General features: G+C 41.0%; 1 long non-coding RNA gene across 1 annotated transcript in view; it reads right to left on the bottom strand.

Annotated features, from left to right (window-relative positions):
• Positions 1–412: 412 nt before the first annotated feature.
• The window catches only part of LOC138799329 (uncharacterized), a 32968-nt gene continuing 15726 nt past the window's right edge, over positions 413–17654 (bottom strand). The window contains exons 2-4 of the long non-coding RNA XR_011364240.1: positions 14350–14409; positions 12240–12279; positions 413–520 (exon numbers count right to left, since the gene is read on the bottom strand). This is a non-coding gene — a long non-coding RNA (uncharacterized lncRNA). The remainder of the gene's footprint in view (positions 521–12239; positions 12280–14349; positions 14410–17654) is intronic.

Raw genomic sequence — 17654 nt, 5'->3', positions numbered from 1 at the left:
ACCGCAAATAGAGTAAGGGGGGGAATAATGCTTACCTCTCCCTGTGCATCTGCCCTGTGACAGTCTGGGGAACCCCCACCGGAAGGCATTTTCCCCTGAGTTCCGATGATGCCGCGACTCCAGGGAAAATGTCGAAACCCAGTTGATAAATTGACTGCTCAGCCAACCAGTGACTGCAGTGGTATCCTGCCCGATAACTGACTGGCCAAGCGGCCAGTCTATCATCGTCGGCTGAGAAGGAGCCCAGTGGGGGTTCCGGAGTGGCAATCCATCACTGCAAATGCACAGGAAGAGGTGAATAATGATTGTTTATTATGTTCCCCCCTGCCCCTAATGTTTAAAAATATTTTAAAATTGCCAGACTTCTCCTTTAAGTTTACTTGCTCCATGTTGCAAGTGTCAGATAAGTCTCAACAGATCATCTATAAGAAATTGTTGCCTGTCCATAGAGGGGTCTGAGGATGTGCAGATGTCTCAGTGTTGTCCTTGTCATAGAGAATGCAGCTGTGTAAGTATGGAACTGGGAATAATAATAAAAATAGTAAATGTCAGTAATTTAAACAGTTCTAGTCAATCAGCAGGTCACAAGACAATACAAAGTAATGAATAAAAATTGAGGACCTCAAATGGGGTTCACGTAATAGAAGAGGAACTATTTTAACCCACAGACTTTCTCGACAGATGTTTATGTATGTATGTAGTAATTTTTGGTATTAGATGCTAAAGAGAAAAATGTGTTCTACTTAAGAATCAGAGAATCATTAACCCCTTAACACATTTCACATACATGTATTTGTGTGGTTGCTGCACTTTAGCGATTTTAGTATCACTTTCGGTGATGTTTTCGAGCCTCAGTCAGGGAATTGCTGCGATTGGTCAATCATTACAGACAGATCGCAATTAGAATGACAGGAGTGGTCGGCTTTTGACAGCTCTCTGACTCTGATCTACTATGTTGTGTGGGAGGAGAGCTGAGAGAACAGCAGCACTGGCACAGTACAGTAATGTATAACACACACATTAACCCCTCCCTACCCTGATTGTCACTCCTGTTCACTGTTGCTGTATTTAATAGTCTCTCCTGTCCCCAGTTGCTGTATCTAGTAGTCTCCCCTGTCCCCTATTGCTGCACCTAATAGTGTCCCCTATACTTTATTACTGTACCTATAGTCACCCATTACTGTACCTGACATTTGTCCCTGTTGCTTTACCTAATCTCTGCTCCTGCTAGTGTATCTGATTGTCGCTCCCTTTTACTGTACCTGAAATGTGAAAAATTTGCTGCTAAATTTTTAAGCCCAATAACAAAGAGCAGACATAATGTAAAAGTGAATTATCTCATTTGTGTTCCTTGGCTATCTTTGTCACAAGCAGAAAATTTCAAACCTAAAAAAATGCAAATTGTTTAATGTTTTTATGACATTTAAGAGTTTTTCACAAAAAAAGAGGGTTGATATATCGACCAAAAATCCCTACTTGGCTATGTTCACACGCTGTATAAACCGTTGTTTAATGCTTTCTATGTCCGGAATTAATGATCACGTTCACGCGGAACGGCCATTGTTTTATACAGCGTGTGAACATAGCCCTAATATGAAATATATTTTGTCATAAAATGCTACTTGTCAGTTTTGAAACGTATCTGCAGGTCTGACAAATCTAATCTGCTAATATTTTGCTATGCCACAAGGGGCGCTATGGATGGAGATACGTTTTTTACCTTCATGCTTGGCGCAGTTTTTGTGTACTTTGTATTTTAATCCATGTGCTAATGAGGGGGTTTGGTGCAATGGGGATGGGACTTTCACCCTCCGTGCATAAATCTACCCCAGCCAAACAACCCCTTGTAAGAAATATTCATCCTACAGAGCGCCGCCCAAATATTCATTAAAAAGGGCAGTGTGGCTCTACCTTCTCCTCAAACTTTGAGTTGAAGAAGGAACTTGCATCTCCTTAGGATCTTAGAAGTTTGTGCCACACGGCCTATGCTAAGCTCCCAAAGGAGGTCAAGCATTTCAGCGCTGCTCAGGGACACTTTAGTGACCTGGAAAGAAGTCTGGAAGACGCATAGCTTACCCTTTCTCTTTTCCAAGAATCTGCCTCTTTCCAGGCACCCGGAGTTATCTTAGGGCTGCACATTGCCGTGGCTCACTCAATGGGCAGCCAAGGGACTTCAGACAGTGGGGGACCTCATGAACCAGGAACATCATAAATGGCACACTGCAGTGAAAGTCGTTGCAAATTCAGCATTCCCTCCATGCAGCTTTTACAACTCTATCAGCTTTACACCTTCTACACCACCAGGTTGCGGGACCTGTCCAAAGAATTCTTCCAGAAATGGAGGACGTTCCTTATTGCACACTATGACGCTCATTAAATTGCAAGCATAGTTCGCCCGTTCCGCTTAACGGAGTGGTACTGTAAGGCGGACATAGCTAACAACCTAGGGCCCCTGAGATTACCGTCATAGTCAAGAAGCCGTGCATAGCTGGTATATTCCCACTATGTACACCGGTGGTTGGTATTAGGCCAGACTTGTACGCGTCCGGTTAATTCTATCTTTTCCCCCTCCCTCCCTCTCTGAAAAAATGGAAAATGGTTGACCTCTACAATCCTGTATTGTTATTGTTATTTTGTTACGCTGTAACGACTATGTTTACATGATATAGAAACATAGAAGATTGTCGGCAGAAAAAGACCACTGGGTCCATCTAGTCTGCCCTTTTAGCATTTTCTTTCTTATATTAGGATAGATGTATGTTTATCCCAGGCGTGTTTAAATTCTGTTATTGTAGATTTACCAACCACCTCTGCTGGAAGTTTGTTCCTATATCTACTACTCTTTCAGTAAAATAATATTTTCTCACATTGCTTCTGATCTTTCCCCCAACTAACCTCTCACTGTGTCCTCTTGTTCTTGAGCTCAGTTTTTTACTAAAAACACTCTCCTCTTGAACCTTATTTAGTCCTTTAACATACTTAAAGGTTTCAATCATGTCCCCCCTTTCTCTTCTTTCCTCCAGACTATACAGATTGAAATCCTTAAGTCTTTCCTGATATGGTTTATGCCTCACACCCTCCACCATTTTTGTAGCCTGTCTTTGGACCCGTTCTATTTTATCAATGTCCTTTTTTAGATGAGGTCTCCAGAACTGGACACAGTATTCCAGATGTGATACTCAGATAGAGGATTCCTCCTCCCCAAGTGCATTATTTTACATTTGGAAACGTTGAACTTCAATATCCACTGTTTGGACCACTTATCTAGCAAAGCTAAATCATTTTCCATATTACTGACACCTCCAGGAATATCCACCCTATTGCACACTTTTGTGTCTTCAGCAAACAGACAAACTTTACCTACCAACCCTTCTCCTATGTCACTTACAAACATATTAAAAAGAATAGGACCCAGAACAGACCCTTGTGGCACACCACTTGTAACCAGTCTCTACTCAGAATATACACCATTAACAACAACCCTGTCATATCTATCTTTCAGCCAACCACAAATCCACTGAACTATCCAAGGATTAAGTCCAATTTTCTCCAACTTCTCTATCAGCTCTTTATGGGGAACTGTATCAAAAGCTTTGCTGAAGTCCAGATAGGCGATATCCACAGCACCACCTTCACCCAGCACTTTTGTGGCATAATCAAAGAAATCAATGAGATTAGTCTGACATGATCGGCCCTCAGTAAAGCCATGCTGGTTTGGATCCATCAAATTGTTGATTCTTAGGTGATCCATTATCTTCTTTTTTAGAAGAGTTTCCATCATTTTCACTACTACAGATGTCAGGCTCACTGGCCTGTAGTTACTGGACTCTTCTCTACTCCCCTTCTTGTGGATTGGTATAACATTGGCCGTTCTCCAATCATCGGGGACATCTCCTGTTAGCAGGGACTGGTTATACAGATCTGTCAGGGGGGCAGCAATCACAGATCTGAGTTCTTTAAGAACCCTGGGATGGACGCCATCTGGACCCATCGCCTTATTCAGCTTTAAACGGGCAAGTTCCTCTGCAACTTTAGCCTCTAAAAAATACTGGAGCTGAACCCATATAGCTGGAGGCAATGCTGTGTCCAACCATCCTATGATTGTGAAGGCCTCCTTATGAAAACACTGAGCAGAAGTAGCTATTCAAATAGTCAGCGACCGCCTTATCTCCATCAATAAACGTATTCTCCCCATTACTTATTTTAGTAATGCTGCAGCCATTCTTCTTCTTCTTCCTGTCACTTATATATCTGAAGGTTTTATTCCCCGCAGTAACAGATTTTGCCATTTCTTCTTCTTTTGAGGCTTTAGCAGCATTTATAATCTGCTTTGCCTCCTTCTGTATACTTTTATACGTCTCTCTGTCAGCTTCATTCCCAGTCTCCTTATACTTCCTATACGCTGCCTTTTTTCCCTTTACAATGGCCTTAACCTCTCTAGTAAACCATAATGGATTCTTCTTCCTTTTACTTTTACTAACTTCTCGCACATGTAGTCTAGTTGCCTTTTAATATGGCATTTTTTAATTCTGCCCACTGAGTGCTCGCTCCCGATGTTTTATCCCACCTTCCTAATTCTTTATCTAAATACTCCCCCATTTTCTTAAAATCTGTCTTCCTAAAATCCAGTACTCGTGTTGTAGTATGGGATTGGACGCAGTCAGTATGTACGTCAAACCATAGACACTGGTCGTCACTGGAACCTAAATTTTCTCCCACTCTAACTTCAGACACCCTATCCCCATTAGTAAATACTAAATCTAGAATGTTCTCTCCTCTGGTAGGTGACTTCACAAGCTGTTTTAGAGATGCCCCTGTAAGGGTCTCTATTATATTCTTGCTTTTACATGTAAGTGCAGAAGGGATATTCCAATCCACATTTGGCATGTTGAAGTCGCCCATAACTACAATGTCCCCCTTTAATGACATTTTAGTAATTTCATCCATCAGCATGCTATCATAGTCCTCACTTTGCCCCGGAGGACTATAGATAACACCTATCCTAATAACAGATCCCTCTTTGGACTGCATGCAAACCCAGAGAGTCTCCAGCTCTTTATATGTATTTTGAATGACTGTCGATTTTAGACTATCCCTAACATAAATGGCTACCCCACCTCCCCTTCTCTCTGCTCTGTCTTTCCTGTACAAAATATATCCCGGTATAACTATGTCCCAATCATTAGACTCTTTGAACCAGGTCTCTGTTACAGCAACAAGGTCCAAATCATCTCTAGACATAATGGCCGTCAGTTCACAGATCTTGTTTCCTAAGCTGCGACCATTCGTACACATTGCCCGAAGATTACTAAGCTTCATAATACCTTTATTCCCAACTTCCTCTAACGCACCAACAGCATCTTCCTTACCAACAATAACCGCACCAACCATTGCATCTACAGCACCAACAACTGCACCTACCCCTTTGTCTACAGCACTAACCACTGCGCTTTCGCAAATCTGAATACACTTATTTGTCTTTACTGGTCGGGGACAGAAATCCTCCTCCTCTATTATACTTCTGTCCCCTTCGTCTAGTTTAAATGTCTGTCCAAAAACAATCTGAATTCCTCACCAAGTACCTGTGTACCTATGTGTGATGGATGCAAACCACCCCTCTTGAACATCTCCTTTTTGCACCACTTGCAAAAGCTATGACTAACAAACCCAAAACCTTCAGCCTTACACCACTGCCTTAACAATGCATTAAACTCTGAGATACGACATGATATTGTACCTTACTTCTTTTATTTCTTTGAAAAGCCAAATAAAACTTTATTTAAAAAAAGAAAAGAAAGGGCAATGTGGCTGAGGTGTATCTGTGCACTGAGGAAGGTAGTCCCGCCCCCAGTGCACCAAATTGTCTCATTAGCATATAGATTTAGCGGCCGAGGATCAAGGTACCTTCATCCTCAGTACCCTGTGCGCTATAAGGAAATATGAGCAGGTTAGATGCTTCTAACCCGCTCGAAGTTTCCCTTTAATGCCAATTAAAGGCCAATGTGGCTGCAGCGTTAAGGGGTTAAAAGGTCCTCGTCATTAAATAGAAAATTTTGGCTTGTCATTTAGGCATGTCAAAACAGTTAATCAGTCCAGGTGTGGGTGTGCAGAGCCCTACCTATCACTAGACAGAGCCAGGGAAAGCAACTGCTTTTCTTCTTAGATCACTGATCAAAATTTTAAAAATATCTTTGTGACAAGAAAACTTTAGGGCTAAGTTCACACTATGTAAAAACAACAGCCGTATTTCATAACAACAATGGCCATTGTTTTAAAAACAATGGCCACTGTTATGAAATACAGCTGTTGTTTTTACATAGTGTGAACATAACCTAAAACAGAGTTTTTCCTTCCTAAACTGGTGGTTCTCGAACACTTGCCTTGGTGAGTGTTTTTCCTAAGGTCTTGCTGATGTTTGCATTTCAAACCTCTAAGCTATAAAAGCTGAATGGGCTTGTCTTTAAAGTAATGTGTAATCTATAAAAGACACATTGTTTAAATCAAGTTTTTTATGTCAAACATTTCAAAGAATTATAAAATAATTCTGAAATCTTGCAATTGTCAGTCTCACCACTACGCCTAAAGCTAAACTGAGAGTCCCTGTTCTGTCTGTAATGATAAAGATATAAAGTGATCGTTACAGCATTACAGTATTTGGTGACACCAGCATATAACTAAGGGGCATATTTATCAAGCTCTGTGCCCAAAAAAAAAAAAAAAAAGTGCAAATCTTCGGTCAAGGACCCTCCATGCTCAAAAACTGTCAGTTTCTTTCAAGTTTGCATCTTGTGCACCATATGGGCGGGAAGGTGGCAGGGCATTTCACGTGGAGAAACATGTCCTGAATAGATCATTAGATCATGTGAAATCTGAGATTAAGTATATTTGTTTAAACTTTATCTGGTTCGCCATTGTCTTCTTCTATAGGGGAACTACTCTAGAAACATCAGTCTACAAGTTGTCTGGATTACATTGGTCTGCATTTCATTTCTCTTAAAGGGGTAGTCCACCCAAAAAAATTTTCTTTCAAATCAACTGGTGCCATAAAGTGCCAGAGATTTGTAATTCACTTCTATTAAAAAATCTTAAGTCTTCCAGTACTTATCAGCTGCTGTATGCCCAACAGGAAGTTGTATTATTTCCAGTCTGGAGAGCAGGGGAGGTTTTCTATGGGGATTTTCTGCTGCTTTGGACAGTTCCTGACATGGACAGAGGAGGCAACAAAGAGCACTGGGTCAGACAGGAAAGAAAACACCACTTCCTGCTGGACACACAGCAGCTGATAAGTACTGGAAGACTTAAGATTTTTTAATAGAAGTGAATTACAAATCTCTGGCACTTTATGGCACCAGTTGATTTGAAAGAAATTTTTTTTGGGTGGACTACCCCTTTAAAGGGAACCAGACATAAGGACAGATTTTGGGCTGCCTATATAAGATTGCAGCCTGCACTACTGGGAAATGTGGACAAAGTTTAAGGTCAGATTTTAACTACCACGTTACTGAATACACCCGCCAGTATGACGGAGAGCATGTGGTAACTAGACAGGAAGTTAATCAGTCTTCCCAGCATCTGTAACCTAGTATATTGTAATTCATTTCAGGCTTTGTGCTATTAGGTAATAAGTGTTGTAAATGCTTTGCCATGTTTTTTCCTAGTTCCCTTGCTTTCACTTGCTTGTATTAGGTCTATAATACTCTCATTAGCTGTTTCTAGGCTAGGTTCACACTGTGTTTTTGCTCTCCATTTTTTATTCCGTTTTATGCAAAAATGGATGAAAAAACTGATGTATTTGTTGATCTCTTTTTTCATAATGGAAGTAGGGATGGTCCGAACCCGCCGAGGTTCGGGTTCAGATGAACCCGAACGCTCGGCATCGGATTCCCGCTGTCTGCCCGCTCCGTGCAGCGGGCGGATACAGCGGGAGGACCGCCTGGAAAACTGGGATACAGCCTATGGCTATGGCTGTATCCCAGTTTTCCAAGCGGTCCTCCCGCTGGATCCGCCCGCTGCACAGAGCGGGCAGACAGCAGGAGTCATTACCAAGGGTAACTCGGTTCGTACCATCCCTAAATGGATGTCATTGGAAAACGGATCAAAACGGATTCACAAATATATCTGGTTAGAGAATAACATATCAAGCAAACACAAAACTATAGGTAAACAAGTGTATAGGCAGACAAGTGGAGTAGCCAAAGGAGGGACATAGATCCATTGCTTGTGTCATGTCTTGCTATGTGTATCTTCTAAGTTGGCGGCTAGTCAAGACCATAAATAGGAGTTCATGTCTGTACTATACATCATACTACATAACTTTAGATAAAAATGAAGGAAATGGAGGAAAGGGTATGGGGGACAGTTTGCAACCTGAAAGTCAAGAATGTGGCTTATCAGAAATCACATGACCCATTTGCAGTAATGAGAGGTGTAAATACAGCAGAGCTGTGATGAAACAGATGACACAGCAGGAATAGTAGCGGTGAGTGTGCATTATATGGGGGAAAAATAATCTAATGCATATGTGGAAATATATAATCATATTCCCTCAACTTTATGCACTCATAACCTTTCCCTTCATCCATCTATTCCCCTCCTTGGCTGAACTTCATGGGCTTGAGTACTTTTTCAACTATACTATGTAATTGCGTATGGGAAAAAATATCTTATCCAATAAGCTTAAAGGGGTTATCTAGCACTACAAAAACATGGCCACTTTTTCCGCTGTCTTGTCTCCAGACTGGGTGGGGTTTCAAACTCAGTTCCATTGAAGTAAACTGAGCTTAATTGCAAACCACACCTGAACTGGAGACAAGAGAGAGGGAGGGAAAAGTGGCCATGTTTTTGTAGCGCTGGATAACCCCTTTAATTCAAACTTTCAGAATTGCAGGTTTCTATAGTTTTATGTTAATATGACTTAACCTATGTAATGTTCTAAATATACAACATTAAACATTACAGTCAGCAAGAACAACTGTGAACTGGTAAGACAGGAAGAAGCTGAATTCTGCAAGGCGGCAGTTTCTTCCTCGAAAAAGAACCTATAGTTTTATATGGTTTAAATTCTTACGATTTGCTTCCTCACATTCCGATGTCTAAAACTGTTCTGATTGTTTTGTCATCTCTGTCATTCAGCATAAAAATGTCTCTTTCAGGATAAGGTGTATTACTGCACTGTGATAGTTTAAATTCTATATAATTTAGGCTCTAATCTAAATTAATTTAGGGTGGGGAGGGTGGGCAGCAGAATGCAAAGCAATTTTTAAGTACAGTGATCACTTTCAGGTATGTTTACTTTTTATCTTTTGTCACTTTTTGACATGTTACTTTTACTTACGTCTAGTTAAAAGGATACTCCAGAGGACGAAAAAAGTTTATAAAATCAACTGGTGCCCAAAAGTTCCTGACAGAGGTGTCAGCAGAGAGCATCATGTCAGACTGAAAACAATACAGCAGGACATACAGCAGCTGAGAAATACTGGAAAGTTTGAGTTTTCTTGTTTGGTTGTTTTAATAGAAGTAATATACAAATTCGTAAAATTTTCTGGCAACAGATGATTTGAAAATATTTTTTTTTTCTCCAGTGAGAAATTCTTCTTTTTCTCATTAAATATATAGACACATCACACCTAAAATTATAAATGCTAAATTATTTTAAAATAGTTGCTTCTTACACATTTACTTATGTTTTAAAGTAAATCCAACTAAATATTTCTGCAGCTAACATGGACAGCCAGGTAATCCGCTAATAATAAGTGGACCTTGCACCTAGAGTCTTAAAAAAGAGTAATATTCTGTAAATGTCCGTAACCTAGTTCTTTCGGCAGCTTCCCCTCTGAATTTGCTGATGTTCCTCGGCTGCCCTCCTTGTATGATTGTATTCTGGCTGCATTACAGTCATGCTGGCACTTGCCCATGAAGCATCCCTTCTGGTATTTCATTTAATCCTCGTACTGGCAGATAGACCAGCATCCCAATGAAAGGTGCTGCATGGCAGGAATATTTGGCAGCTTCTGAGTTACTATATTTCTGCAGTGCAATCATTAATTATTAATCTTCATGCACATTGTTGCTTGTGATAATATTATGGATGGAGCAGTAAAGAAAAGCATCCTAGATGAATGGTAGGGAGAATGGGAAATGCTGAGATGTATTGACTACATTTTAGATTAATGCAGACAGATGGTAAGGCCAGGCATACCATGGCCAGCATTTACGCCACTGGCACAGATACTTACATTAGAGAGGAGCTTTTCACATTATGGCCTTAGTCCACAGGGGACCCTCAAAGATTTTTTCAGGCTAGCAGTTCCTTGAGAAATTTTGTAATGTGGCATCATATTAAGAAAAAGCCATTGGACTGCTGCTATTTAATCGAATTGTGTTGTTCTAATGCTTTATCCATGACAGGGGTCTAAAATGCCCCCGATTTGGCTGGGATATGCAGTATTATAACAGCCCTAGAGACCAAGGTGGAACCCTGCCGCACTACAGTATACCTAATCAAGTAACTGAAACCATTGTAATTCACCAATCTGGCATACAATTCTGTCATTTACAAATGTATAAAGCAGGGATGGGGAACCTTCCACCCTCCAGTTGTTGCAAAACTACAATTCCCATCATGCTTTGCTTTGGCCATCCAGGCATGATGGGAATTGTAGTTTTGCAACAGCTGGAGGATGGAAGGTTCCCTATCCTTGTTCTAAAGCATGTCCATGTTTTATTACACCTGCATTCTGGAGCTTAGTTTATATTAGCTGCTAAAAGGCTATTTAAAGAAGTAGCCCTAATTCACCTTAGTCTTATTCCTCTTTCCCATTGGCATTCAATGGACAGGTATGTAATACTGGTTTGGCAGCGGTTCTCTACCAGAACCAGTATACGAGTCTCACAGATGTCCACATACCCTTCAAGGTACAAAAGAAGGGGGGTTACTGCTAGGCCCTTCTGGCACAGGGTAAAGCAGATGGTGTGGTGGTTTGCCTGTTTTTATTTGTACTATATTGTATGTATGTGCCTGAATGAAAGAAAGTCTTCAATATCCTAGTTAAGCTATAGTGCTTAAATCCTGCTATACTGAGAGCAGATCTTCAGATGCCAGCTGCTTTGTAATTGCAAGTGTCATTTGCCGCCTCCTCCTGTGATGGCCATTAGCTGTATTCAGCTGGAAGATGGACTGTTGTATAGCTACTATTGGCACAAATATTGGCCCTAAGCCAATGTAGGTTCCAGTTGACAATAGATCATAGTATTATCAGTGGATGTAGAATATATTGCAAATTAGTAATGATATGTTTTGCTTGATTTTATTATTATGAAAATGACGTCATGGTAGTTACAAGCGTTTCAGCATGTCAAACCTGTCATAAATATGTTTTGAGGATGTCCCATACAAAAAGACATGTGCAGTTTTATCGAGATTGGGCTGGTGCTGAAATGATAAGGAATGGTGATCTCAGAGATTGACACTCATTTGCTCAGCCCTCAACAGACTGGATGAATCATACAGCCAGGTCACATGACTGATTGCTCCATCATTAGTGCGGTCCTTTAATTTCATCATTGTTGGTTGCACATTACCTGTTTACACAGAAAGATGTGCTGCCGCAAATGACACACAGATCCAAACACCTGAGGAACTGCAGTGTCCATGAACCCATGTGCTACTGTTAGGTCTCTGTTAATGTCATTCGACACTAAGGTATATTATATTAGGTTTTTCTATGCTTCCCTAACATAGCTGCAGTATTACCTTTTCATCACAAGATGTAACTAATGAGTCTTCACTTTCTGTAAAAGTCAGCACATTGAAGGCAATAGGGGTTAATGTTATGGGAACGTTATGGTAATTTGTACGCGCAAGACTATGATTGCCAGTGAGGTCCTACACTTGCGGCCTGTTAGCAGTAGCTTCTACAAGGTTCTAGTCTATGGCACGTCAAGTGATCTCAAGTTCTCCTTCACCAATGGGAGACTTGCCCCAGCTCCTCCTTGTTAGTTCCTGGCTTAGTCTAAACTGCTGTTCCAGAGCAAGACAGTTCCTTCTAGCACCTGGCACCTGTAGCCAGGTGCTTGAGTGCCTAAAGACTGTTTCCTACCTACAAAAGACTCACCGCAACTATGGCCTGCTGATGGCCTGGTGATCATGCCCGGGGCCATTATTTCTGGATCTGACATACGGGGGCGGGGGCGGGGGGGGGGGGGGCTGTTATCACGCTTTTAAACAAAGCTATACTTACTTGTATCCAGGTTTCCTGAAGGCAGCTTCATAGTCTTGTGCTGGTTAAAAAAAAGAGAGAGCCATGGCTCAATGAGTGTATCAATCAAATGGCTACTTTTTTTGTGAGCACAGATGACCGGGGCTTCCTGCTTTTAGTCTCTTTTTTTTCCCAAAGAATCTAACACAGACCAATTGACCAATTATTGTTAATGAGCGTTCCTAAGAGCTTGTGTAAAAGCGTCAGTGATCAGCCGACAAGCCAGCAAATGTTCCCTCTTCGGCTGATTTGATCTTATGAGCGGGTGGTAAAACCATCCTTATCAGCCGCACATCTTTCTGTGGAACAGAATTCATGCAAATTATGTTACTATCATGCAAAACCAAGCCTTGAAATATTACTGAATTAAGTATGACTGAAGAAGCCATGTTAGTAAAATTCCTTTAAATAACTAAAAATGTCCACACACAATGGACACGTTAGTGGAAGGACCATAAAAAATGAAGGGGTTAAATTTGAAATAAGCACCATAAATCCTAATGACGAGTCATATTAGGTTGGATGCCATTTATCAGAGAGCGTCATTGAGCAAGGGAGTTTCCAAAGCAACATGAGACAACTAACACATGCTGAAGAGTTGGTGACTGAATTGTAAGTGCATTAGTCACACAATATTATTTAATGAGTCAATGTATGGCGAACAAGAGCATGATGGACTGACAGGGTTGAACACCAGATGTCAGCTGAAGTAAGTGTAAAAAGAAGTAGGAAAATACCACATAGCAAGTTCAGAATGACTCCTGAGCCAAAAGCGACACAGTGCGGGGTATGCCTTTTAGATACTTGATAGGTTCTTATCATTTAGTGTCCTAATCCAAGGTTAATACACATACAATTATGCACAGGACAGTGGATGAGGACATTTGAGACATGATGAAATGGCACAAGCATAAAATGTTGTGTTACTACCATCAAAGTCAGCAGATTTCATAGTGCTGCCATACGGCACGCCTGGCCGATAACTATTCTCACTTAATAACTTACCGTGATTACAGCCTACCCCACTGACATCAGGGGATAAGAAAGAACATATGATCATTTTGTGTGACTATGAAAGTCCCTGCCACTGAATTATATTATAGGTTATTAGATTTATAGAGGGATTTGCATATGCTGTATGGTGTACAGTGGATGTCAGGAAATTTCCGTGGTCTATATGCCAAACATAAAGGAAAACTGAAATGTAAAACTGAAACTTAAAGGGAAAATGAAGGGTATCAGAAAACACCATGAGGCCATGTTCACACATTAGTAAGTTAAGTATTAATCACGGACGTTGTTACCAATTTGCAACACGGCCATGATTAATACTTAACTTACATTTGCTGCAGCTAGAGGGAATCCCGGCCAGATAGTATACACATAGTATACACTCCGGCGGGATTGTTAGCACAGGAATCCTGACATGTCCGTTTTCTGCGGGTGCTATTCATTGAATAGCGGCCACAGAGAACCTGTCAGTTCACACAATGGAGCGTGCGGCTCCGGCCACATGCTCCATTGTGTGTAGCGGCGAATTGGGATGCGGGCGCACACGGAAGGCGCCGCATCTCAATTCATCAAAAGTGAAGATTATCTGTCTGGTACTGCAGTACTGGCCAGGATGATCTTCTCTGACACCGGCTGTTCTGTGTCTTACACCATGTGAACATGGGCTGAAGCTGTATCAACTCTGTAAGGACAGTGACAAGTAGGTTTGCAAATTGGCTGTAGCATTACAGGTTTTTTTTTTGTCCATATAAAGCAGATTTATCTTCACCATTCCTACAGTGCCATCTGTTTAATGCCGGCACTGCTGCATTCATGCATCTCATTCTTTGGCCGTGATTTTCCCAATGTCACAGCAAAATGGTGCTATTTTACCTCAGTTATGCAAATTGCAGTAAAACGCATCAGTTTGGAAAGTTGCAGTAAATGCATGGCCTGGTAAAACATATACCTAAGGGTGCCTTTACACAGAGAGATTTATCTGACAGATTTCCAAAGCTCAAATGCGATCGTTATCACGAAAATTCAAACGATAATCGCTCCGTGTAAAAGCACCATAACTCGCTAAGTTTCAGCAGTTTACCTGGTGGTGTAGGTTGGTTTCATTAAGTGAACTGCAATGATGAGACTTCACCCACTCTTTCTGCAAAACCAGAGGAACCACGGGAAATCATTTCAGTGTGGGAGTAGGAATCAATACATCTGAAACATTAGCAAAACTATCTTCCACTTTAGCTTAAAAAGGTAAACACAAGGCATTTATAAGAACCTACATTATTTTACATAATTATCTAATATAAACCTATGATGCCTTTTATATATATATATATATATATATATATATATATATATATAAGCAAAAGTAAAAAAGAAAAATCCCTAATTGAAACGGAGCATATCCTTTTAAAATAATTCCTCTTTAAGGTGGAGCATTCGGATTATTTACAAGCAGAGCTGCAAGGAATTTCAAATCACTACCATGTAAATCTATCACCAGACATTTGATAGCTTGATAACACTGTTTAGTTTACAGTTCATGGATAGCATTTTGTCATTTTGGGGTAACTGTTTCTCTGCCACACAGGGACTTTTCGATTTTCAGGTGGTATTGACTGTATTTATTATCATGCTGTTATCTGTATTTTGATCTGCATGTATTTTTGTACATATCGCTATAGTCCCTTCTTAGCTTATTGAGCTTACATGTGTAGCAGTGAGCAACCTCCTGTATTTTAGGAGGATGCCGTTTTTTGGTTTTTAATGTTTTTAATAATTTTGTAGCCGGTCATAATAAAGCTATTTTATATTTTGCAATTACAGGTGTGCGCCTCAACCTTTTTTTTACCCTATGTTTCCCTTTCTTTTCTTTTTTGTACATAGCATTTTGTCTCCTTTGACTGTCAATGGAAAGGATTTGCTAGTGCATCCCAACACATGCACCAATCTAAGTTGGGGGGGGGCTAAGCGGCTTCTCGCTGCTACCCCTCTCCAAGGCCTACAAAGTTTCCAGCCTCTCTATGTCTATTTAATCAGCTAGCAGCAGTAGCCATCCTCTGCCTCCTTATAGCTCATATATAACTTAGAATCTGAGAAGAATATATCTGGGTACATTGTGTTGAAGCTAGCCCAAACTCATGTAAGGCTCTCTGTAACAGTGGTCTATGCTGGTGTGCTCTTCTCATCTTTACACTAGCTTCCCCTCTCCGCTCTCAGGGGCAATTTTGGAATACAATTTAAGGGGGTGAGGGTGATTCCAGATCCCAGACCAAAAATAGTTCAGTCCTTAGAACAGAACCCTAAAAAAAATTCAGAACACAGACGAAACCCCTAAATAGACACTACATACCACAGGCTAGGTCCCAGGCTAGATTCCAGAATCAAACCCGGAATAAAAACAGATCTCAGATCAGACCTCCTATATAAATGAAGACCTTTTACCAGATCCCCTATAAAAACAGCGCTCAAATAAGAACCATAAATAAATGGAGACCTCAGACCAAACATCCTGAATAAATGGAAATGTCAGACTGGACACTCCTAAATTAATGGAAACCTCCGACTAGACACCCCGAGAAAAATAGAGACCCCCAAATGAAAAAGTATTGAGACCAGAGCACACAGATCCAACCACAGCATTTACTTACTGGTCCTTGATCCCAGTTCCTCATAAACTATGGGCATTACCGCACCCGGCCCTGGCCAGCATGAGTTCATTGTGTGCCAACCAGGGTCAGGCACCTGAAGTTGAAAGGACCCAGGAGTGAAGATCCATATGTGTTATCTATTGGATTGGATTTGTATGATGCATGTTTAATTACATAGAAAACAGATTATTCACTAAATTAAACAAAGAACTTCATAGTGTCTAGGGGGTCCAGACATGTCAGACACCCACCCCCTTCCCATGTGTGCGCCACTGCCTCCAGCCTAGCTTGTATATTATCAGTGTGTCTATTTATAGAGTCTCCTTACATGCTGCGGTAGGTCCATGATAGTATTTATTAGTTTTTCTTTACACTGTTATGAATTTTGGTTTATATTGTTTTACACCCAGGCCTGCATTAATGATCTGTATTTTCACTCATGACAACATCCTTCAAGAAATCTTGAACTCAGTGTGACTAAAGCAAGCAATTTAGAATGATCAGGACTGTATATTGCATGCATGATCTGCAATGGTATAGACAAATTGTCAACTAGCAGAAATAACAGTGTTAAACTACAGGCACCTTGCTCCCCCTGCTGCTTACTGCAAGTCTAAAGTGCTAACTCTGCACACTCATCGCTTTGGTGAAAGTAACCTTACTGCATAATCCAACAGAAACTGTATTAGGCTATGTTCACACTACGTAAAACTACGGCCGTTGTTGACATCGGCAACAACGGCCGTACTTTTTGCGGAGCGCAACATAACCTTGTCTGATATGGGATCCCGGCCGGAGCATATACACATCGTAAACGCTCCGGCAGGGATCCCATACGGGGCCGCAAATAACTGACATCGCAGTCTTCTGCGGCCGCAATTAAGTGAATTCCGGCTTGCAGAAAGACCTGTCAGTTCACACAGTGAAGCGAGCGGCTCCGGCCGCTCGCTTCACTGTGGGCTATGGGAGGTTCTGATGCGGGCTATGGGAGGTGCTGATCAGAACCCTGCGGACAAAAGATCATCCGGCCAGTACTGCAGTACCGGCCGGGATGATCCGTGCAGAGACCCGAAATTGGAATGGCAGGTCTCTCACGGTGTGTGAACATAGCCTTATTGGTATAGATTCCTGTAATAAAAAATTTTTTTTGATATGTCATCAGGCATGTCAAAAGTTATTGATCACAGTGACTCACTATAGAGAGATAGCCAGGGAAAGAGCGTGGCAGCAGCATGATTCACTCCCCAGGCCGTATTTCCATAATACCCAATTCCATTAATATAAGTCTATGAGACTAAATTGTCGGAATTCGTGGTCGGCAAAGGAGTGGATAGCGCTTCTGCCACGCTCTCTCCTCGGCTATATCTCCTGTGGTCAATAACCTTTGACATGCCTGATGATGTGATAAAAGGTATTTTTCATGACAAGTTTTTTCTACGTATTAGGATATTAAAGTAGCCAGTAAATTATATAATTTATCGATTTGTTAAAGTGAGATGTGAAAATTAGAGCCAGATTTATACTTTGATATGGAGAAGTTCTTATGTGATAGGCACAAGATCCTGGTGTGACTGCTACCTCTGCACCCCTATATCTATGCCTCTTATATCTATATAATAGGTACATGTGATAACTTGCTGACTATAAAGGACTATCAGAGGACTGAAGCCTGACCTGACATTTGAGCTTTTTACTTGCTGCTCCACTAATAGCTTATGCTGTGCTATCACCTAACCTACAGGTC

Source organism: Dendropsophus ebraccatus, chromosome 8 (assembly GCF_027789765.1).
Source record: "Dendropsophus ebraccatus isolate aDenEbr1 chromosome 8, aDenEbr1.pat, whole genome shotgun sequence".
Lineage (NCBI taxonomy): Eukaryota > Metazoa > Chordata > Amphibia > Anura > Hylidae > Dendropsophus > Dendropsophus ebraccatus.
Note: the sequence above shows the minus strand (reverse complement) of the source record. Positions and strands in the feature narration are given on the sequence as shown.